Source organism: Rhinolophus sinicus, chromosome 3, assembly GCF_057876585.1.
Source record: "Rhinolophus sinicus isolate RSI-liver-muscle chromosome 3, RSI-T2T, whole genome shotgun sequence".
Classification (NCBI taxonomy): domain Eukaryota; kingdom Metazoa; phylum Chordata; class Mammalia; order Chiroptera; family Rhinolophidae; genus Rhinolophus; species Rhinolophus sinicus.
The window spans coordinates 195,466,456-195,490,270 of NC_142503.1; the positions used below are offsets into that span (position 1 = coordinate 195,466,456).

At 45.0% G+C, this 23,815-nt stretch overlaps 1 long non-coding RNA gene across 1 annotated transcript in view; it reads left to right on the forward strand.

Moving 5' to 3' along the window:
- Positions 1 to 8,155: 8,155 nt before the first annotated feature.
- Positions 8,156 to 23,815, forward strand: part of LOC141570808 (uncharacterized) — a 333,482-nt gene continuing 317,822 nt past the window's right edge. The window contains exon 1 of the long non-coding RNA XR_016020575.1: positions 8,156 to 8,487. This is a non-coding gene — a long non-coding RNA (uncharacterized LOC141570808). The remainder of the gene's footprint in view (positions 8,488 to 23,815) is intronic.

Here is a 23,815-nt window from a genome sequence, read left to right on the forward strand (position 1 = left end):
GTGGGGGGGGCGGGGCAAGAACTCTTTCAAGAAGGACCCTCATGGACAGAGTGAGAGGATGAAAGGGCCCTAGAAACAACACCCACAGTCCAGACATACCCTGCCTTTGGGGCATGTAGACTCTAAAAGAAATCCAGAGAGAACCAGAGAAAGGAGGACAATGGGAACGTGAGGAAAGCTTAAGGACAGACCCGGAACAAACAATGAATTATGAGTCTCTCAAATGTTCTGGGTGCTTTTTGGTTTGGCGAGTCCTCTCCCATCTGCCATTTCACTGGGTGCTTAATCCAACCCAGTGAGGTTGGTACGATGGGCAACTTTAGATTCCCAATTTAGACATGAAGGATCCAGGGCTAAGGGGAGAGAGGTGTCCTTGCCCAAGGTCACAGTCGGTCCAGCGAGGAGCTGTGTGGCTTCTGAGTTGGCATCTGACCTCCTGAACGTGCCCAAGGCATTTATGGAAGGCATCAGGGTGCTCAATCTCTTAGCAAGTTGGAGCATCAATTCCCTAAATGGTTCATTTATGGTCTGAAGAGAATTCCAATTTCCCAAAAACCTTCACCCTGCCCTATTGCCAGGTCGGACCAATAGCGGTATTTTATTATACAAATAAGGCTCAGAATTTCAGAGGTGGAAGTAATTGGGAAGGTTTCTAGTTCACAAGGCCCATGGTAGTAACTTAAGACAACACTGGGATTAGCTCTCCAGACCCCACTAAAGCATCATAAAGTAACACAACCACAAAAACATTTAATCTCTTTATAATCTCTAGCACTTGGATGCATTTTTTTCTTCAACCTTGTAAAAGGCTTTTTTGGATACGCTTTCAAATTTGACCTACAGAGGCTCAGAATGAAACTGATCTAGAATCAGATTGAGGGCTCTGCCCTGTACCAGCTCTGCGACTTGGGTAACTTGACCTCTCTATGTGTCAGTCTCCTCTGCTGTGAGCAGGGTTTCCCAAAAGTTCTACTTCATAGGCTAACGGTGAGAAGTAGATGTAAACGTGTGAAGGCTGAGTTAACACAAAGCAAGTGCCTAATGGATGCTACGAGTCGTCTTCACCTTTCGCATCATCACACCTCTGTGAATACAGGCAGGGCAGATTTTTGTATCCCCACTTCACAGGCGAGGAACGTGAGGGTACCTGTCCTGCGCAGAGCGACTCGGAGAATAAGAGGCTGGGCTTGGCCTTTGTTTCTTAACATCTAGTCCAAAGCTCCTTCTTCCATTGAAATAGGCGTTAGCAATCAAAGTGTGGCTGGGCGGGTCCAAACAGTCTCCAGGAGAGAAAGAGTCACGAGCAAACGAATAATGATACAGTGTGCCTGGCACATTTCATTTTTAATCAGCCTCTTCCCGTTAAAGGAGAACTAGAATTATTTCTTACTCTTTTTAAAAATTCAAGGCTGCACATGTGTCAAAGATCAAAAGGCCCAGGTCACAAGGTCATGCACATTTTTGGGGCCCATGTGGGAGGCCAAAGCTAGACAAAGAACTACTGCTTGGAGCTGGTCGTAATCATCTGTGCTGCCGGAAAAGCACAATGATTGTGGGACAGAAAGTCCCGGGAGCCGCAAAGCCCTGAAGACAAGTAGACCCAGCGGAGCCCTGTTAGCAGATTTATGTGGGTGTGGAGAGGATGGAGAGATGTGTGCCCTTCCACTCGCGAGCAGGGTGCCTGTTACCAGTCCCGCACAGGGACGCCTGTGAAATCAGATGTCAAGAAGGCTTGGCAGGCAGGATTTCTTCCTGCCAGGCAACTCGTGATACTAATCCAAGCAAAACTGAGCTCACCTCCACCCTTCCAACTTCTGTTTGTGCTCAGAAAAATGTGCCAGAAAAATATGACTTGGGACCTGAGGCCAGAACCCTGAAATCCACATCTGGCTTCTGTACCTGCCAGCTGTGTGACCCTGGCAACTCAGTGTCTCTGGGTCTCAGTTTCTTCTTCTGTCAAATGGAAGGGCAGATGATGTGGCCACCCTGCCTGGCACGACAAATGAGTCTGCCACACACTGATGCTTCAAGACGAGCTGGGTGCACACAGCTCCCCTTGGTCGTGCTCATGGGTGTCCATAACTGGAATAATACAGTGGCTAGAATGTCCTTGTCCCAAAGACCCTCGTTCTTCGCGCCTGCCAGTGAACTGTCAGGCCTTTGCAAAGTCCAGGGACTGGTGGCTGGGTTTTATTCCTGTCTGCAGAAATGCCTCCCTGCAGACCACTCAAGGCACCCAATCGTTTTCCTTCTGCTCTATGTTTGATTTCTTAAATGTCGCGAAGGTCAATGGCTGCTAAGTATTGAGCTTGTGGCCATATCCCCTCCTGAGCAGCTGTGGACTCTGTGGCTGCTTTCTGTGCCTCAGTTTCCTCATCAGCCAAATGGAGCAAATGCCGTCTCGCTTTCTAGTGTGGAGGTGATGAGCAATCAGTGGGTGTGAGGACACTTGTTACAAATCTGGGATCTGGTTAAGGGAAGCTCGTACTTAATGAATATTAGCAACTGATCTGATCATTAGAAAGTACACTTAAAAGCAGGTTGAGAAAAGCAAACTCTCTTCCCTACCTACAAAGCACTCAGTAAGTGGTTGTGCAGTGAATAAATGCATCAGAAGAAAGAATGCAGGGCCAGACTCCAGTTACGGTGCTTCCCCCCAGACCTTTTTACTCGTGTAGCATCCGGATTGTAAATTCATTGGAAAAGCACTAGGCACCATTCAAGTGGAGGTGACATTTATATTTGTCACTTTCAATTCACAAAAAAACAGCTTGCTTTCTTTCCTCAGTTCGCCATTAAGCCTGTGAATTAGGCAAGATGAATATCATTATCAATACCACATTATCTATAATATATCTTTATCTATTTCCACGTCTCTATCTGTTCTGTATCTATATTTATCTCCTTTCCGTGTGTACGTCTGTGTCCACATCTACATTTTCCCCTAATATCTACAAGTATATTCATACCTATACTTTATCTATTTCTCTGCTTATATCTATACCTGTGTATATCTTTATCTTTTCCCATATCCATATCTGTATGAGAAAACCAAGTTTTCAGTGAGATTCAGCATCCAGAGACAGGCCACCCAACTAGGATCTGAGAGCTGGCATAAGACTTCAGGTCTTTTGGCTCCAATCCCTGCCCTTTGCCACTTCTCCTGTGCCAACTCTCAAATAAGTGGGATTCTTAAGAAAGAAGAAGAAAAGAAAAAAGGAAGGAAGGAAGGAAGGAAGGAAGGAAGGAAGGAAGGAAGGAAGGAAGGAAGGGAGAAAGCATTGTAATTTATTTTTTATTCACAAAATCCAACGTATGACCCAGGCTTCTATCATCTCTGTTTCCATTAACTTCATGATTTTGGTATGAGTTAGACAGGGAAATGGTTCAAAATGACCAGTGACTGTACAATTATGTGTCATCTTCCATAGTTCTTCATCTTCTATATCTTACTGCTTAGAAAGGTTTTGAAATGCCAGATTTTTTAAAATTAGGAGCTACAATATGCTTATTTGGGGGGGGGGGATTAGGTAATTTATGTTGTTAACAACCATTTATATGAGGATATCCTAGGAAATTTACTGTATTAGTGAGGATTCAAGCCAGATTCATTTTAGGAGACACTCCCCCTTAAATTTCTTTTATCTTTCTTTCCGTCTCTATTTTTCTTTACTCACAGTTTTTATAACATGGCATGGAGAAATAGTATAACAGTATAAGTAGCCAGGATGATTAAAATTTGTATCAGTTTTTCATCTGTTTGAGAGACAGCAAATCCCTAATTTTAAAACAAATTATTAAGTATTTCAAGAAGTCAAATTGAAGATTGCTTTTTAGGCTCTCAAAAATTTAAGAATTGAATTGCTGTGGATAATTTGGCAGGATGTTTTTATTTGTTTGTTTTTGTAATGGAGTCACCTGCTTTAAACACAAGGTTTTTTCTTCTGTTCATAAAAGCTTACATCTCTGCTCCATTTTACAACAATACTTTTTAGGGTCAGGTTCCAGCCCTCCCAAACTCATTTTCCCAAACCTTACATTTACAGAAGGAAAGAAAATGTACATATTTAAATTTTAGAATTGAGAAATAATGTTCTAAAGAATATATTTTAAGAATACCTTCTAGGCTGGAGGTTTGAAAAACATCAACTGTTTTTCTGTGTGTGGGTTTTTAGAAAATTTTTTTTAATGCCCTTCTTTTAAATCTATTTTTGGTCTCCTGAATTTAGTACAGGTTGCTTAAAAACATCAAAAGCAAATACAAAATTTACCTAGAATCTGCTTTTGAACTTGCACGAAGTCATATTATAATTTTGTTTTCTGTTGTTGCTTTTAACTGTATGAATGATTTATGTGTCTCGTGTTTTTGGTTTCCAATATGGCAAAGGAATGCATTTCTCACACATTCCACTTACTCTCTCCTTGTTTCCTTTTCACTACCTTGTCTCTATAGAATTATCTAACCCAGACTGGCATGCAAGGGGAAAACCGTGAACCCTTAGACCTTACGTTTTGTTTTGAAGAAGTAAAAGTTTACTTTTTCAAAAGCCTATTTTTCCCCCCTTAGAGAGAAATATCAGAGTGAGGATGTTATGTACCAGAGACTCTCCTCTGGTTTTTGTATCGTTTATTGGAAACTCTAGTTTCTTTGCTGCAGATTCTAATTTATTTTGCAATTCACGCAGTACACTGTAAACATAATGTAAAGTTTGGAAGCTTAATTAACAGCTACAGGATAATGGCAGGCCAAGTTTTTAAAGGCATTTAACTTGGCTCCAAGAAAATGAAGTGGCTTCTATGCAGGAAGCTGTGAACTTGTACCTCTTAAAACAATAGAGCACGGGGGATGCAGGACTGTGGCTTTGCTCTGGGCACCAGGACCCACACACCTGCCTGCATAACCCCTATCCGTCTAAGATGCTTCTCGCTGGAGCCCTGCTCCGGAGCAGTAAGAAAAAATAAATTCATGGCATTTAATCAAAGGTTCAGCAAATTCACTTTTAACTTCCACAGCAGTGGAGGGGAAGCAGGGGGTCAGCTGTCTAGACAGAGCCACAGCAAACTGGAACCAACCGAAGTCTCAAGATGGGAAGAATGGAGGGAATTTTTCAGACCTGAAAGAAGGGGCCGGAGGGGTACAGCACTACCTGTAGTGTCCCAGTGCTGCCTCTTCCTAGCAGGAGTGCTGGGTGTCGTCACTTGTCACTTACTCTCTCTGGGCCTCGGTTTTCTCATCTGCAGATGGGACTGGGAATATCTCACAAGCACTGTGCCTCACGTGCTGTGCCTATTAGCGTAACAGTGGGGAGAAGTGGGTGAAGTCTGGCTTAGTCACTACTTCAGCTGACTTGGGCAACACTCTTCACCTCTCTGTGCCTCAGTTTGCCCATTTTGTAAACGAAAGGGTTGAAATCTGGCCTCTGATGGTTTTCCCAGGGCCGGTGGAGAGGAGGGGTCGGTGGGGGGAGCGGTTAGGACAGCCAATTGTCAATTGTTTCAGGCCTCATCGTCACTAAAAGTCTCAATTTAGACTTTGGGGCATCTCACCCAATGAGGATGCACCATCACTGTCCAGCTTAAAAGGCACTGCTGGTCACACGGCATATTGTGCCTCAGTGTGCAGTTATTCACCTGAAATACACCACGCGAATATTTACGTATTGTAAACCTTTTCATTATTTAGTCAGCTGGACTATTTTATCCCACTGCACTATTTGTGTTATTTGATTTACCAGTTTGGCATTCTCTCATTAAAAAAAAAAATACCAAGACCCTCAAAAAAATCAAGCACATACACAGTGTTATGAATCTATTTGTAAATCAGAACGGGGCTTTTATGTCATTTCAGTAACCAGCTCACTCCCGCTCTAAACAAAATGCTTAGGGACAGCTGGAAAGCCACTTGCCCAGATTTGCAGGAAGCCATGTGGCATCGCCCCATAGGGGCCAGCCTGGGGAGGGGGAGGCAACAGTGGCACCGGAAGGGGGACGGGTGACAAGCTTGCAGCCACCTGCTGCTGTTGGTGCTGAGAAAAGTCTCCGTCCTTGCAACCCCAAGCCCAGGCAGAAAGGGACGGCTTGGGGAAAGCGGAGGGACGCGAGGCTGCCACAGTTTCCTGGTCTCCTGGGGAGAGGGCGCAAAGGCCGGTGCGGTGGGTGACAAGGGCCCGGGTTAAGAGTCGGGCTCTGAATTTTGCTCTCACTTCGTGGCGGTGCAGAACCTAAGCACAACAATAATTAGAAACACAATTCAAGGGTGGCCAGGCCAGGCTGGGCAAAGGGGACCTGGGTGCGCTCACCCGGGTCAACCCTGCAGCGTCAGGACCGCCGGATTTGGGGGCAGCGGTGGCGTACTCTCCCTGGTGGTGTGCAAAAACTCAGGGTCCCTGCGCCTCCGCTCTAAGCTGTCTCTGTCTCGGGGCTCCTTTATGAGGCTCTGCCCCATAGGCAGCGGGAGCAGTGACCCTCGGAGACGCCTCGTCCCCTGGACAGGAGGGAGTCCCCGCTCGTCCCTCTCGGGGATTTGCAAACGCGAACAGGCCCGGAGGTGCCCTGCGGGTTGGGGTTGACATCCAAGAGGCCACGCCGGAGGCAGCTGCCGGAAAAGCGCCCCTGCACTCGTTTCGAAATCCTCCCAGATTGTATAACTTTCCAACTACGATTTTTCCCTGCTCTTTCTAAAGAGCAGCCTAATTTGAAAAGATCCGGTTCCCTTTGCCATGACAGATCCTTGTCTCCAGCCCCGGGGTTGTGGTACGTGGGGGTGAGGGCAGGCGCAGGTCTGCGCTGGGCCCCTGCCTCCGGCGGACTGGGAAGAGGGGGCGCGCGCCTGGCGGGGGCGCAACGGTGCCCAAAGGCTCGGAGTTCATTTTTGGCTTCTGAGCCAGGTGTTTTTATGCTCCCGTGTGGTTAGCTGAATTCAGTTTATTTTGTCACTCTTCTCGCGTTTCCTTTTGGAATCTGCCCTTCCGCTTCTCGCGCCCCTAATCTCCCCCGAATCTCGGGCGTCGGGCCAGCCACAGGCGAGCGCTCGCGGTTGGGGACGCGTTTGGAGACGCGGCGGTCCGGGCGTCGCCTGGACTGAGACCACAAGGGAGCCGGGACTCCAGATCAAGACCTACCAGGGCCACGGCCTGTGTTTATCTCCGAGGCTGTCGCTTGGCTCAGTTTCCTACCTTTGCACGGACTCTGCATTAGGGGTGGGTTTCATCTAGGGGTAAAGTGATTGAAAGTCTCCTTCTTTTGTCTAAATCTGGAGGGCATGGGTGGGGATGGGGGCGAGTTCTTGCCCCGGGCCCACCTCGCCCTGGCAAATACCACTTGGAGAGAAAAATCAGTGTCTTAGGTCCCCAGTGTATCCATCCACCGCCTAGACATGTCTTCTTTTGGTTTGTTTTGGTACCGTGAATATATTTTATATATATCCCTAAGCATATATAGATCCCCAAAACCCCGTGGCACCACAGAGGTCTTCTCCTGAGCTCTAGGGTCCTGTGATTCTCCTGAGCTCTAGGGTCCTGAGCTTCCTGTGATTCCAGAAGTAGCCCTTTCCACTATCCCACCGTCCCCCACTTGCCCACAAAACCAGGCATCATAACCAAGCAGACAAGAGGCCCTTAGGATCCTTATAAAATGAAGGGGAGAAAGAGCTTTAAGGGTCTCTACCCTAGTTCAGCTGCCACTACTATCACCACTAATCTCCCCAGAGTCTCCCCCAAACACCCCTCCCCTTATGCAGTAGGTAGAAGCTGACCCTCCAGGTCAAAAATCCTGGACTGCTATTCTCTCACTGCCATGTGACATTTTAGGCAAGTTCCTTAGCTTTTCTCGTCCCAGTTTCCTTTTCTATGAAATTGAAAAAAGCAATCATGCACACTTGCCTTGGCTAAGGGGCTGTGGTCGGGAGGGTGCCAGGCTGTCATGTATTGTAAACACTTTGAAAAACTCCAAATCACCCTATTTTAGGTGATATAGATAGAGGGCTGCTATTATGAAGATAGGTGCCCAATAAACATGGAAGGATTGAAGAAATGTCACTATTAGCCTAAATCAGATTAAAAAATGAAAAGCGAAAACCTGTGGTGCCTGGCACCGGGGATGTTTGCTGCTAGCTCTGTTCTTGGAAGAGTTTTAACTCTGTGCTGTTCTTTGCAGAAACTGCTTTCTATGAGGAAGTCCGAGGCCTTGGAAACTTTGCTGAGCCATTTAGTGGAGTGGGCTGCCCTTCCCCAGATCTCGGTTCCCCAAGGTGAGAGGCATGGTGCAGTGGGGGTGGCAGGCCCACCTGCGGCTGTTGGCCAGCTCAGCCACCTCCAGGGAGAGGTGACTGCTCCTCTTCTGTCTCTAAAGTGGGATTGATGGCACCTGTATCATGTGTTGGAAGCATCAGACCCAAGAATCACAGGGAAATGTTTGTGAAGCTGAGCTCTCTGCCACTTTGCCAAGCCCGGGGCCAAAGGCGTGGCTACGTGGATGATCTTCTTTAAGGTAGGAACTGTTATTACGACCATTTGACGTAAGAGAAACTGAGGCAGAGACTGGTGATGTCGCTGGGATCCCACCCAGGCCATCAGAGCCCAGAGCCCTCACCTAGAGTCTCTTGGGCACGGCATTGGCACCCAGCCAACGCCAATCAAAGGAGGGACATCTTCCGTTTTTAAGGGAAATCGGGAATGTCCCAGCCCCACCACGGCTATTTTCCTCTATTACTTTAATTTTGAGCTTGGTGGGGGAAGCCTTTGGCATTCATCACCAGAAGCACTTTTATTAGAGCTGAAATCTTCCAAGCTTGCCTTTGTTACTTTAAAACTCTTTGGGGGTAATGAATATGGATGGATGGTAGTTTCCTATGAATATGGAGGAGCAGGTGGGGGTGCGTGGCGGATGGATCACTATTTAACATTAACCGCTGGTAACCTTTCCGCCTGTCTCACTCGCCCGCACTATTATCCCGAGGAGGGTCAGCGCCCGCTGCTTTTTTGCAAAATATGATTAGTCACTTCTTGCCACATGTGCTTGCCCCTGGACCTTATTTGCCATCCTACATAATTATTAGAAGAATCTTCTAATTTTATTTGAAATTCTAAGTTGACTCTTATGTCAAAGTGCCATGACACAGCGTTGTGTTTAATTTCTCTTTTGTTAGCCTCATTTGGGCTCCTAAAGAATTACCCTCAAAGGAAATGTCCACCCTGTTCATTTCTTCTTGCCACAGTTATCTGTTGGGGACCATTAATTACAGTCTGGAGGATTTTCTGTGAAAAGGTCCCACACTGTGCCAGGTATGGCCTCCTTCTTAGGTCCCCAGCCAGGGGTTTAAAGAACTTTCCTTTTGCACTGGCTGTTCCCTCTATCTGGAATGCTTTTCCTTCCTCGTCATCTGCTTGGTGAACTCCTATTGAATCTTAAGACTCACCTCAAGCCTTCCTGTTTGCAGGCATCCCTGACCTCCAGGAGTTGGCTGCCTCCTCCTGTACCACCCTGGTACCTCTCTCTGTCCTGGCACTTTGTACTTTTTGCTGCCACCAGATTTTTATGTTGCTGTAGCATACTGGTTGCCCGGTGTGTGTGGTCATCGATATGAACTCTGCAGTCAGACGTCTTGGGGTCCCGTTTTGACACTCCCCTCACTCCCTCAGTCATTTGTGTGATGGGGTGATAATATTGCTTGACTCTTGAATTGATAGGATTACATGCTATACGCGACTCAAAAGACTGTAGCTTGCAGCAGACATTCAGTATACGGTCAGTATTGTTGCCACATTGTCTGTTATGAGCTGTGAGCTTTGAGGCGCAGTGAGAAAGATCTTTGTATTTACTCCCTTTTCCCTGACACATAGTGGGAGTTGTATTGCCAGCTCCCCCACAAGCTAGTGACACCCCGCTCTGTGTTTCCTGGCACTCTGCCTGTTTTGATGGCCCCCCTCACGTGGGGTTTTACTTTGTCGTGAATGATCTGGCTACACTGATGGTGAGCGCTTTTCCAGCAGGCCTCAGTCTTTCTCCCGTCCATAGGGCTGAACTTTCAGCCTGCTGTCTGTTTACACAGCAGGTAGCCTCCTTGTTTGGGGAAAGGAGGGAGGGAGGCTGGAGGAAGGAATGAGGACAGAGTCAGGAGGGAGGGAGAGACAAAAAAAGTCCTTTTTGGGTTTTGTCAACTGAATGTTAGAAATAATAGGTTTTATAGTTTCAGAGGAGAAAGAGGTGATTTGGGCTGGACAGATGAGGGTTGTGAGCTTGACTTTAATGGCTAAAGAGAGGCCATTCGAATTGAAAGCGACCAGTGGAATTGGAGAAGTCACTAGATATTTTATTTTTTATGAAAAGACATCTGTGTGTTTTTCGGTTTTGTGCCTGATTTAAGCAGGAATTGTTTAAAAAAATAAAATAAAATGGAAATGATTGTACCTCACAAGCCATATACAAGTATTTACTTTTTCAGCAACCTCTTCTAGAAACAATGGTTCTTTGTTTTCAAAAATCATACATTGCTAATATCAAAGGAGCATTTTGAAAGGAGTCTTCAATATCATGTGAAAAATTAAAGGATTGCTGTAGCTCAGAAACTGGAAAAGAATTCTTTTATATTCTTTTGGAGACACATTATGCTAAAACCATTTGAGAAGATAGCATATAAGTTAAATTTTCTTTGAGACTGGTATGTGACATTACGAAAATCAAATGCATTGTTTTTTGACAAGATTTGAGGACTAGTGTTTAGAAAAGCACTTTGTGTGGGAGATCGCTGAATTAATACCGTTGAAACCGAGGTTATAAAGATTGATAAGGAAGGTTCATTCACTAAAAAAATATAATGGCAGATGTAATAATGACGGCATTCACCACCTGTCAAGGGCATTTATTACGCACCCACAGGTACTTGGCAATCTGCGGCATGCTGCAAAGTTAGACGCCGTCCCTATTCATCCGAGAGCTTGTCATTGTAAGCCTCCTTTGTTGGGAGCACAACTTCTCTACTTGTCATTGGGCCTGAAAGACACTCCCTGTCATTATTTATGCTGTCTGGCTTTCTGATATTTGGGGCGGGGCAGGTCTTTTTTGCTGCCTTTCTTAATTGTCCTACACAAAGTGGTATTCCATAGTCCAAGAGAAGATGTCTCTGTCGTGGCAGAGCTCGCAGGTGGCAATGACTCTTACATTTGTTCACAGCATCCCCCGGGACACAGGTGGTTCCTCGTGGAAGGTCATGGGATTACTCTTCCAAGTACCCACTGGGCTTTGCTTGCCCCTCGGCTGTGACACGTTTTCCCTTGTATTCTGCCCTCCCTGGTCTATGAGCAGAATGCACACAGTAACAGAAGGTCAGTGGCAGATCGTATCAAATGTTTGTTAAACTCCACTCCTGATGTGCTTCCTCCTGGACACGTGGACACATTGCTATGTACGCTAAATTGCCTGTTGGTACAATGTGAAATGCTGTTAACTCGAGTAATTAAAAGTTGACTCCAGGCAAATTTAAAATGGAAGGTGGACAAAGTTTTCCGGAGACTCTTCTATGAAGGGTGGTGTCAGCTGGCATTCAGTGGCCCAGTGACCTAACTGGGGTCAGAGGGGGAGTTCCAATTAACAGCCAGTGGCAGAAAAAAAAAATGCATCCAGTTCATGATTTAAAATAAAAAATTAATGATTTTTATTAAAAATATAGCCAACATACAATATTATATTACTTTCAGGTATACACCACAGTTTTTCAACATTTATATACCTAAAGAAGTGATCACCATGATAAGTCCAGCAACCATCTGACACTATACCACGCTATCACAGTATTATTGACTATATTTCCTATGCAGTACATTACATTACTTATTTGTTTTACATTTGGAAATTTGGGCCTCTTATTTCCCTTCACCTTTTTTCCATCCTCTTTTAATTTTTCAATTACAGTTGACATTCAATATTATTTTTATATTAATTTCAGGTACACAGCATAGTGGTTAGATATTTATATAATTTAAGAAGTGATCCCCTGACTAGTCTCGTACCCACCTGGCACTATACATAATTATTCCCATATTGTTTAGTATATTCCCTATGTTTTACTTTACACCCCAGTGAATATTTTGTGACTCCCAATTTGTGCTTCTTAATCCCTTCCCCTTTTTCACTCTTCCTCAACCCCATTCCCGCCTGGCAACCATCAAAATGTTCTCTGTATCTATGAGATTGTTTCTGTTTTGTTTGTTTGTTATTTTGTTCTTTAGATTCCACTTATACTAGTGAGTGAAATCATATTGCATCTGTCTTTCTCTCTCTGACGTACTTAACTCAGCACAATACCCCCAGGTCCATCCATGCCACCGCAGATGGCCAGAACCATTCCCTTCCGTGGCCAAGCAATATTGTGTAGTCTATATGTACCACCTCCTCTTTATCCATTCATCCATCAGTGAACACCCAGGCTGCCTCCACACCTTGGCCCTTGTAAACAGTGCTTCAATGAACATACGGATGCACACATCCCCTCGAAAAAGCGTTTTGAGTTTCTTTGGATAAATACCCAGATGTGGGATTACTGGGTCCTTCTTTGTCTCTTCTTATAGCGTTTGTTTTAAAGTCTATTTTATCTGGTATAAGTATTGCTACCCCAGATTTTAGTTTGTTTGTTTCCATTTTCATGAAATATCTTTCTCCCATCCCTTAACTTTCACTCTGTGTGTCTTTCAATCTGAAGTGAGTCTCTTATAGGCAGCATACGTAAGGGTTTTGTTTTCTTATCCATTTAGCTACCCTGTTTTTGATTGGAACATTTAATCTATTTAAATTAAAATAATTGTTGATACATATGTAGTTATTGACATTTTATTATTCATACTTTTGATCTTCTTTGTCTTCTCTTTCAAGAAATCCCTTTAAGATTCCTTATAATACTGGTTTGGTGGTGATGAACTCCTTTCACTTTTTTTGTTTGTTTGTTTTTTTTTGGTCTGGGAAGCTCTTTATCTGTCCTTGGATTCTAAATGATAACCTTGCTGGGTAGAGTAATCTTGGTTGTAGGTCCCTGCTTTTCATCAAATAGTTTTTGAGTGTTTTATGCTAATCCCTTCTGGCTTGCAAAATTTCTATTGAGAAATCAACAGACAATCTTATGGGGTTTCCCTTATAAGTCACTAGTTGCCTTTCTCTTGCCGCTTTTAGGATTCTCTCTTTGTCTTTAACTTTTGCTATTTTAATTATAATGTGTCTTGGTGTGGGCCTGTTTGGGTTCATCTTGTTTGGGACTCTCTGCATTTCCTGGGCTGTATGTCTATTTCCTTTACCAGGTTAGGGAAGTTTTCTGTCGTTATTTCTTTAAATAGGTTTTCAATCCCTTGCTTTCTCTCTTCTCATTCTGGTACCTCTATGATGCAAATGTTCTGGTACCTCTTCTCATTCTGGTACCTCTATGATATCATCCCAGAGTTTTCTTAAACTATCCTCATGTTTTTGGATTTTTTTCTTTTTTTTTTTTTTCTGTTCTGGTTGGAGAACAGCTGTTTGCAATTGGGTGTTTTCTGCTACCTTGTCTTCCAAATTGCTGATTCAGTTCTCTGCTTCATCTAGTCTGTTGGTGATTCCTTCTAGTGCAGTTTTCATTTCAGTTATAGTATTCTTCACTTCTGACAGCTTCTTTTTTATGGTTTCTATGTCCTTTTTTTATGCTTGTTATCTCTTTGTTGAAGTTCTCACTGAGTTTCTTGAGCATCTTTATAACCATTGTTTTGAACTCTGTCTCTGGTAGGTTACTTGCCTCCATTTCAATTAGTTCTTTTTCTGGATTTCTCTCCTGTTTTTTCATTTGGGACATATTTCTTTGTTTCCTCATTGTATTGCCTCTCTGTATTTGTTTCTATGTGTTAGGTAGATCTACTACATTTCTCAGTCTTGGCCGGGTGGTTTTATGTAGTAGGTGCCCTGTGGGGCCCTGGCACAGTCTCCCGGTCACCTCTCCAGGTGCTCCAGGAGTGTCCCTAATGTGGGCTGTGTGTGCCCCCCTGTTATAGTTGAGCCTTGATTGCTCATGTCAGTGGATGGGATTCATCCTCAGGCTGATTGGCTGTGGGATTTGGTGACATCCACGGCTTATGGGCATCTGTGTGTGGGGCTGTCATGTGGGGTCTCAGCTCCTGCTCCCTGCACAAGAACGCAGGATGTGGCGAGGCCAAAAAGGAACACCAACGGAGCCATGGCTAGGGGGTTCATGCCACTAGATTCTCAATGGTGGCTGGTCGAGACACAAAAGCAAACATCTGCCAGTACCCCAATGAGGGGTCTTCTTGCACCTCCGTCTCGCTGGTGGCCGGGTGAGACACAGGGAGTAGGATCAACATGATCTGCAACCTGCCGTCCACTTCTCTGCCAACCAACCAACCAACCAACCAACCAACCAACCAACCAACCCCTTGCTAACTGCAGTCTGTGCTTGCGAGCTCAGCCACTGCAGTTATATCAGTGGCCAATGGCTAACTGGTTACAGCTGATGGCCATCTACTACCCGAGCCAGCACCTTCCCACGTGAGGCTGAGAGCCTGGAAACTGTGCTCTGGGACTTTGTCCCCACAGGGGCTTACCCCACAGATCAGGATTCACCCCAGTAGGTTCTGGTGCCTGTTGAGACCGCCCTTTTTGTGAGCCACTTGTGGGGCTAATTGGGTGGTGCTTTGCTGTGATCTGAGTCAACCTCCAAGTATGTTGGTTCTGGGGCCTCTAGGGATGGACTGTGGTGTAGGCCTGTGATCTGCAGTCCTCTGCCTGTGACTGGCCAGGGAGTACCTGACAGGAGCTACAAAGCGATCCACTGGTCGCTGGTCGCTGCCTATGCTGTACCTGGAGGTGTGTGGGAGAGACCATGCTGCAAACTGAAGATGGCTGCCACCAGTACTGGGTCTGGAGTAACTCCTCAAAAAGCCAGGAGGGTTTTGCCGGCTCCCTTAAGATTCAGCCACTGAGAAAGCCTCCTGCTGTACATGAGTTGAGTGAGGCAGGTTCTCAGAGAATCACTACAGTGGGAAGAATTGTGCTGACCAGCTTAATATAGATCCTGGTTTGGTGCCGGTGCTGAGCCTGGAGTGACTCAGCAAGTCTCAGAGCACACCAAGGCCAGTCGCTGCCCACCTGGAGCCTGTGGACTCTGATAGTTTGCCAAGAAAGAATGAAATGTGGGAGGGGCTGGCTGCTCAGGAGAAAGTGCCTCAGGCATCGTGGGAGTTTGGTGGGGCAGGACTGGAGCTCAACAGGCCAATCAGATTCAGATTTGGCCTGTGGGGGGCGGGCTCCACACCGGAAAGATGGTGCCCGCCTGCCGGCTGCAGGGGAGGAGGACTCCTCACAGGGAAAATGCCGACTGTCCTCCAGTTCCCCTTGGAAGCCACACACCTCAGTCTGCTCCCGTATGTCTCTGAGGCCTCCTGAGTCACCGTTCCTTCGCTGGAGCCCAAGGTGAGTGCCTGTGCGCGGGCCGTTTGAGGACGTCTGGGTTTCCCACAGCCTTCAGTCCCACCCAGATGGTTGGAATCCCCACTGTTTTTCACAGCCAGACGTTGTGGGGTCTCCTCTTTCTGGCACCAGTACTCTGGGCTGGGAAGCTTGGTGTGGGGGTCATGGGGTCCCTCGCTCTTCCGGGGAAAACCTCTGTGGCCATAATATCCCTCCTGATTCTCAACTGCCGCACACAGGTGTGGGGCCCGTTCTGTGTCTCCATCCCTCCTACCAGTATCAACATGGCTTCCTTTTTGTATCCTTAGTTATGAAACTTCTGTTCAGCCAGACTTCAGATGGTTCTCTAGGTTGATTGTTCTGTAATTTAGTTGTAATTTTCATGTGTTCACGGAAGGAGCAGGCAGTATAGGATTTATGTACTCTGCCATCTTGGACCTCTACCCACTGTTCATGATTTTAAAAAATGTGATTGGGGAAAAATAAAGTATATTGTTAGCTTTCATTTCAGGTCATACTCTTGAGTTCTATAGAAGATTTTGATACGTAAAATACATTTATAGAACATGGTGTATTCTTTGAAACTGTTGTTGATGACACTGCCCGTCATTTTGTCCCAATATGCCTCATGTGAAGAGCTGAACTCCATGCACCCCTCGTCATTTTCAAGATAACATTTGCTCTTCTAGATTAACTCATAGGCTTGTTGGTGGGGCAATGAGAGGGTAATACGGCAGGTCTCCTTTATCACCTTGGCCAATAGGAAGCTCAGAAATGTATGCTGTCACTGAAGAAGGGTGATTCCTGGCATATTACTTTTTCCTAAAAGCAGAATCTTTATACTCTCTCATTTAATTTATTTTGTCCTATTCCATCTGTATATTTTTCTTACTAATAGCTTCAAATTCTTTTGAAAATTAAATATATATATATATATTTTTTAGATATCAATATTAACTATACATAATACATGGTTGTGTGTATATGTATACATGCATATAATACACATGCATACATGCATATATACATACATACGTAGATATATTAATATATATTTATATACACTCACAAATCATTCATAAATCCACACTTATTGAGCATCTGCTAGTTGCCAGGCAGTATTTGGTGCATTGAGGAATCTGAGCATAAATCAGGTAGCTTTCTTCTTTTATGTGGCTTACCTGCTAAAGGAGCCAGTCTATAGTGATGGTGACATAATATGCTAATATGCTTGTGGAACAGAGAGGAAGGAAGGAATCTTGGAGCTCCTGTTACTTAAACTCTGCCCTTTCCTTCATCTTTGACATCTAATCTGTCACCCACTCCTGTCTTTCTGGCTTCACCCCTTTTCCCATCCACGGTCACTGTCGTTAACTCACACCTCAGTTGCTCCAACTGCTTTCCATCTGGCATGTCTTCATCAATTCTTCTTTCATAGTTGTCTGATTATTTTTCCTGAGACTTAGTTTTTATCTCTGAGGCTTCCTACTGTGGACCCCCTGCCATGATAATAATAGTGGTAATTAATCATATGGAGGCTTACTCTGAGTCCTGGCTCGGCAGGTGTTATCTCATTTAAACCCTGTAAAGGCGGCGGGGTCACCACGATTATAATTCCTGGGTGATGAGTGAGGGAAGTGATACTCAGGAGGCTGAAACCACTTGCCTGAGACCATACCTGCTACTCCAGGGCACTCGAACTCCAAGCTTGTGGTCTCAGTTCTCCTGACATCTGACTTCCTGCTGCTGCTGGTCCAGCCATGTGGCTTTCTGTCCCCTGATACTCAGCCCTGGTTCTGAATTCATTCCTGTGCCTCTTCTGTGTTTTCCTGGAAGGAATTGGTCTCACCTGTCTGCTCTGTTTAGTGAATCTTTCCAGTCATTCTGGGCTGATCTTTTAGTGCTGGTGGGCAGGACCTGAGGCTGCCAGCAGGGCTGGGTTAATGGGGGTACATCATGTGACCCCATGGGGGTGATGGCCAGACTCCACCCAGAGCTCTACATTTCCATTCTGGGTACCAAACATCTCCAGGGGCAGACGAGTCCTGGGGCAAGATCAGAGGAGCAGGTTGTATGAGCTGATCAAGTAACTTGATGGTGAAGTGGAGGAAGGGATCCAGGCTTTCAGCAAGAGGCCGATGCTTCTCCAGGCTGCTTCATGGCTCCTCCATGAAGACTTGGTTGCAGCCCACATTCATGTTCCCCCATCCCCCAATTCCTGCAGCATTCCAAGAGAACCAGCACTGGCAGTTGGGTCTTAGTTGTTAAAACCTTTTGGTTGCAAGCAACAGAAACCAGCTCAAGCTGGTCTAAGGTACTGGACACTTTGCTTCACTCATTTGGATTGTGATTTTCTTATACATGGTGGCAGACACTTAATGCTGTCTCTCTCCTACAGCTGTGAGTATCACGCTGAGCACAGAGAAAGTGTTCAGTAAATTCACCGGCCCCGTCACAGGCACTTGGGATCCAGCAGTGAACAAATGAATCCCTTCTTTCCTAGAACATACCTTCCTCAAGGAGGAAGAGACAGTAAATGACAGACATAGTAAATGTGGAATTTTATAGTATGTTACAAAAAGAAAAATCAGAGCAGGGTACGGGGATGGAGAATGCTTAGGGACTAGGGTCTCGTTGGGGACAGGTGGCAGTATTGAAGAATGGAGTAAGGGCAGGCCTTATTGAGAAGGGAGCAAAGACTTATAAAGGGCTATGGGTGGGAGTCAAGTGGTTACAGGGAAGGAACATTCTAGAAGGAACAATCAAAGCATAGGCCCTGAGTCAGGAGTGTGCCTGGTGTGTTTGAGAAACAGCATGGGGGCCGGTGGCTGGAGCCCAACGTGAGCTTGTTCCTTGAGCGTGGAGGGGGAATGCTTCTTGGTGAGCACCACTGCTCCCAGCTGCCTTGTCGTGCGGTCTGAGAGGTCAGGCCTGAAGCAAATGCTTCATTTTTAACTTGAACTCTTTTGTTTTGTGAAGGGGGCAGCCTATCAGGGTTCTGGCCATATGTATGCTGAGGGATGCTTTTTTTTTTTTTTTTTTTTTCTGAAAAAGCCTAGTTTGGGAGCTTCTCTTGTTTGTAGATACATTTCAAAAACATCGTCTTCCAGATGCTGTGTCTCCACAGCACATTTTGGATGCCTGACATTTAGAATCCTGGAAACGAAACCTCCAGTGTCTTGTATCTCTTTGGAAATGATGAATTTCAAATGAACCCAAGTTAATGTAGTGCTTGTGAAGGGCGCCAGACAAACCGTGTTCAAACTGTAGACTTGACAAAACAGGTCCAGTAGGGCCATGCTCAGCAGATGGCCCTGCCTGCCCAGCCTCACAACAGACCCAGACGTCGCCTCTGAGCATGAGAATGTAACTTCTGTTTATGTTCCCTTCACTCTCCCACCTCTGGGTGACCATGCTGTTACCAGCAAATTGTCTTACCTCATGCGAGTTAGTGATGGGATAACTAATCAAATTTCTATTTTAATTGGGATGTTTGGTGCCAGGCAGATGCACCCAGGGACACTTGTAGGCTGTCACCTGGACCTCATGAGTCACTGCTTTTTGTTTGGCCACGTAAACGTGGCCCTTGAACAAACGTTAGCTGTAGACTGCTGTCTCTCTCCACAGGGAGACTGAGCAATAGTGATCTCAACTATTGACATTTGCAGCTGGATTGTTCTTTGCTTGGAGGGGAGCTGTCCTGTGACTGGTACAATATGTAGCCACATCTCTGGCCTTTACCCACTAGGTGCCAGTAGCACCTCCTCCGGTTGTAACAGCCAAATGTCTCCGGGCATTGCTACATGTCCTCTGGATGACAAGAGGGCTGTAGACCATCAGATGCTAATATCTGGGTGACAGTGATCACCCCGTGTATTTGGGAAGTGGTTTTACAAACATAGGACTTTTAAAAAGATTTTTATTAAAATATAGCTAACTTACAATATTGTATTAGTTTCAGGGCTACACCATGGTTATTCAGCATTTACATACCTAGGGAAGTGACCACCATGATAAACCCAGCAACCATCTGACACTGTACTGCACTATTACAGTATTATCGACTGTGTCCCGTATGCTGTACATCACATCCCCATGACTTATTTGTTTTATATGTGGACATTTGGACCTCTTATTCCCCTTCACCTTCCCCCTCCACCTTTAAAATTTTTCAATTATAGTTGACATTCAGTATTATTTTATATTAATTTCAGGTGTACAACAGAGTGGTTAGACATTTATATAATTTAAGAAGTGATCTCCCTGACTAGTCTAGTACCCACCTGGCATTATACATAGTTATTACCATATAGTATATATCATTGACTATACTCACTGTGCTTTGCTTTACATCCCCATGACTGTTTTGTAACTACCAGTTTTTCCTTCTTAGTCCCTTCACATTTTCTACCCTGCTCCTACCACCTCCCATCTATCACCCTAACTAGTGCCCATCTGACACCACACATAGTTATTACAATATTATTGACTGTATTCCTTACCCTATACCCTACAACCCCATGACTGCTGTGTAACAACCAGTTTGTACTTAAGCGCTTCCCCTTTTGCACCTACCCTCAATCGCCCTCCCATCGGGCAACCATCAAAATGTTCTCTGTATCTATGAGTTTGTTTGTTTATTTTGTTATTTAGGTTTTACTTATAAGTGGAATCATATGACATTTGTCTTTCGCTGTCTGACTCACTACACTTAGAATAATACCCTCTATGCTATCCATGTTGTCACAGATGGCAAGATTTCATTCCTTTTTATGGCTCAGTAATGTTTCATTGTATATGAAGTCTGGCAATTAAGTTAGTGAACTCATCCTAGAAAAAGTGCTACATGCCTCATTGCTGAATATCACTATGGTCACCTTCGAAGTGTTCCCCTTGGGAACCTATGCACTGATGCCAGTGCCTAGTCCACCCTTCAAAGCAATTTTGGAACTCTTTATCTGGAATGGCCATCAGAGCTGTCATTGTATTACCCTTGATGTCCTGAATGTCATCAAAATGTCTTCCTTTCAATATTTCTTTTATCTGCGGGTAAAGAAAGCAGTCATTGGGGGCCAGAACTGGTGAGTAGGGAGGGTGTTCCAATACAGTTATTTGTTTACTGGCTAAAAGCTCCCTCACAGACAGTGCCGTGTGAGCTGGTGCATTGTCATAATGCAAGAGCTCCTTCGGGACCATTTTTGCACACACCTTTCTAATTCCAAGATTTTCAGTTAAGATTTTCCTAACTGTTTCTCTATTGATGTTTACTTGGTCTGCTATGTTTCTCACATTCAGCTGACAATTTTGACGCACAATTCGACAAATTTTTGCAATGTTTTCGTCAGTTCTGCTTGTTACTGGCCACCCTGACTTCTCTTCATCAGTGATGGGTTCTCTCCCCTCAGAAAAACATTCAATCCGTTTGTACACTGATGCTTTCTTCATGGCATTATCCCCATAAACTTGGATTAACATGTCCCTGATTTAACTTCCACTCTTGCCAAGTTTAACAAGGAATTTAATGTTGTTTGTTGCTTTAATTCAAGTTCAGACATTCTTGCAACAGCACACACAAAAACACACAATAATAATGAATGCCACTCAGCAAGATACTGCCACACGTCGACATGAACACAGCTGTGAGACACTGATATACCAAGGTTATGAAACCTTACCGAGCTGTTTATACAGGGCTGCCAATGTAAGTGCATGGTGGCAAGTTTGTGAACATAATTGTCAGAATATGTACCACCTCTTCTTTTTCCATTCATCCGTTCAGGGACACCCAGGTTGCCTTCATATTTTGGCTATTGTAACTAATGCTGCAATGAATATGTGGATGAGTACATCCCCTTGAAGTCGCGTTTTGGGTTTTTTCGGATAAATACCCAGAAGTGGGATTACTGGGTTCTTCTGTGTCTCGTCTTAAAAGCTTCTTAAAAGCCTTTGTTTTAAAGTCTGTTTTGTCTGATGTAAGTATTGCTAATTCAGCTTTTTTTTTTTTTTTCATTTCTATTTTCTTGAAATATCTTTTTCCATCCTTTTACTTTCAGTCTGTTTGTCTTTCAATCTGAAGTGAGTCTCTTACAGGCAGCATATGTATGGGTCTTGTTTTCTTATCCATTCAGCCACCCTGTGTCTTTGATTGGACCTTTTAATTCATTTACATTTAAAGTAATTGTTGATAGATACGTAGTTAGTGTCATTTTATTATTCATCTTTTTTAATTTTTAATTTTTTTTTCTCTTAAAGAAGTCCCTCTAAGATTCCTTGTAATACTGGTTTGGTGGTGATGAACTCCTTTAGCTTTTTTTTTGTCTGAGAAGCTCTTTGTCTGTCCTTCAATTCTAAATGATAGCTTTGCTAGTAGAGTAATCTTAGTTATAAGTCCTGGCTTTTCATCACTTTGACTATTTCCTGCCAATCCTTTCTGGCCTGCAAAGTTTCTGTTGAGAAATCAGCAGACCGTCTTATGGGACCTTCCTTGTAGGTAACTAATTGCTTTTCTCTTGCTGCTTTTAAGATTTCTTCTTTGTCTTTAACCTTTGCTATTTTAATTATGATGTGTCTTGCTATAGTCCTGTTTGTGTTCATCTTGTTTGGGACTCTCTGCATTTCATGGACTTGTATGTCAGTTTCCTTCACCAGATTGGGGAAGTTTTCCATCATTATTTCTTCACATAGGTTTTCATTTCCTTACTTTCTCTCTTCTCCTTCTGGTACCCCTATGATGTGAGTGTTGGTATGCTTGATATCGTCTCAGAGGCTCCTTAAACTGTCCTCATTTTTTTGCATTCTGTTTTCTTTTTGCTGTTCTGTTAGGGTGTTTTCTGCTACCTTATCTTCTAAATCGCTGATTTGCTCTTTTGCTTCATCTAATCTACTGTTGATTCCCTGTAATGTGTTCTTCATTTCAGTTATCGTGTTCTTTATTTCCGTCTGGTTCTTTTTTATGTTTTCTATCTCCACTTTTATATTTCCTACCTCTTTGTTGAAGTTCTCCCTGAGATCACTGAACATCTGTATAACCAGTGTTTTAAACTCTGCATCTGGTAGATTGCTTGTCTTTATTTTGTCTAGTTCTTTTTTCTGGAGCCTTGTTTTTTTCTTTCATTTGGGACATGTTTCTTGTCTCTCCATTGGCTGCCTCCCTGTGTTTGTTTATATATATAAGGCAGGGCTGCTATGTCTTCCGGTCTTAGTAGAGTGGCCTTATATAGTAGGCGTCCTGTGGGGCCCAGTGGCACTGTCTCCTTGAGCTGAGTGCTCCAGGTGTGTCCCTTGTGTGGGTTGTGTGTGACCTCCTGTTGTAGTTGAGCCCTGGTTGCTGTTTGCATGTGAATGGGAGGGATTGACTTTTGGGATCATTGGTTAAGAGGACTGGCTGTGACTACAGTGGAGGAGCTGCTGTGGAGGGGCTGACCCTATGGAGCAGGGTTCACTTTAGCAGGGCTCTGGTGCCTGCCCACTGTGCCCTTTGGGTGTGTCGTGCTTGGAGGTGGCCGGGTGATGCTCCAGCTCTGTTTAAAGCTGGCCACTGGGTGTGCCAGTCCCAGAGTCACCTGCAGGGGACCCACTGCAGGCTAAGTCCAGCTGCATCCTGTGCCCTGTCCCGGACCACCTGGCATGAGCCACAAAGCTATCTGCAGATGACCACCACCCACGCTGTGCTTGGAGGTACCATGAGAGGCCAAGGCACGAACTAAGGCCGACTGCCTCTAGTGCCAGGCTAAGGGCTGCTCAGCCAGAGGTACAGGACATGCTGAACACAGATGCTGCTTGTCTGGGTTCTGAGAACCTTTGAGAGACTTTAGGAAAGTCTGCAGCATGAGCCAAGACAAGCAGTTTGAGGTTTGTACCAAAAAATCCCTGGAAGCAGCTTGGGTGTGCCTGAAAGTTGAGTGGAGCATGGTCTCAGAATCCTCAGGTCACGGTGAATGAATGGCATTAGTTACGTTGCTGGAAACTCAGATATAGCCGCCACCAGCATCTGCATGCACAGAGCGGGAGGGCTCAGCAAAGAAACAATGGCTCCACCAGCTCCTCCATCTGGGAGAAAGCTGCCCCTGCAGCACTTACTTACCCTGAAGCCAGACAACTCAGTTCCTCCCTATATGTCCCTGGTGCCATTTGAGCTGCTGCCCCAGTGCTGGGGCTCAGAGCGAGTGAGTCTGTCAGTGAATAGGTCCATGTATGGTCCCTTTAAGAGGAGCATCTGGGAGTGCAGCCACCCTCTGTCTCACTTAGCCACAGTCTCCACTGGTTTTCACAACCAGAAATTATTGGGACTTGTCTCCCTGGCACTGGAACCCTGGGCGGGGGAGTTTGGTGTGGTACTAGGATCCCTCACTCCTCTGGGGGGGTCCTCCACAGCCAAGAT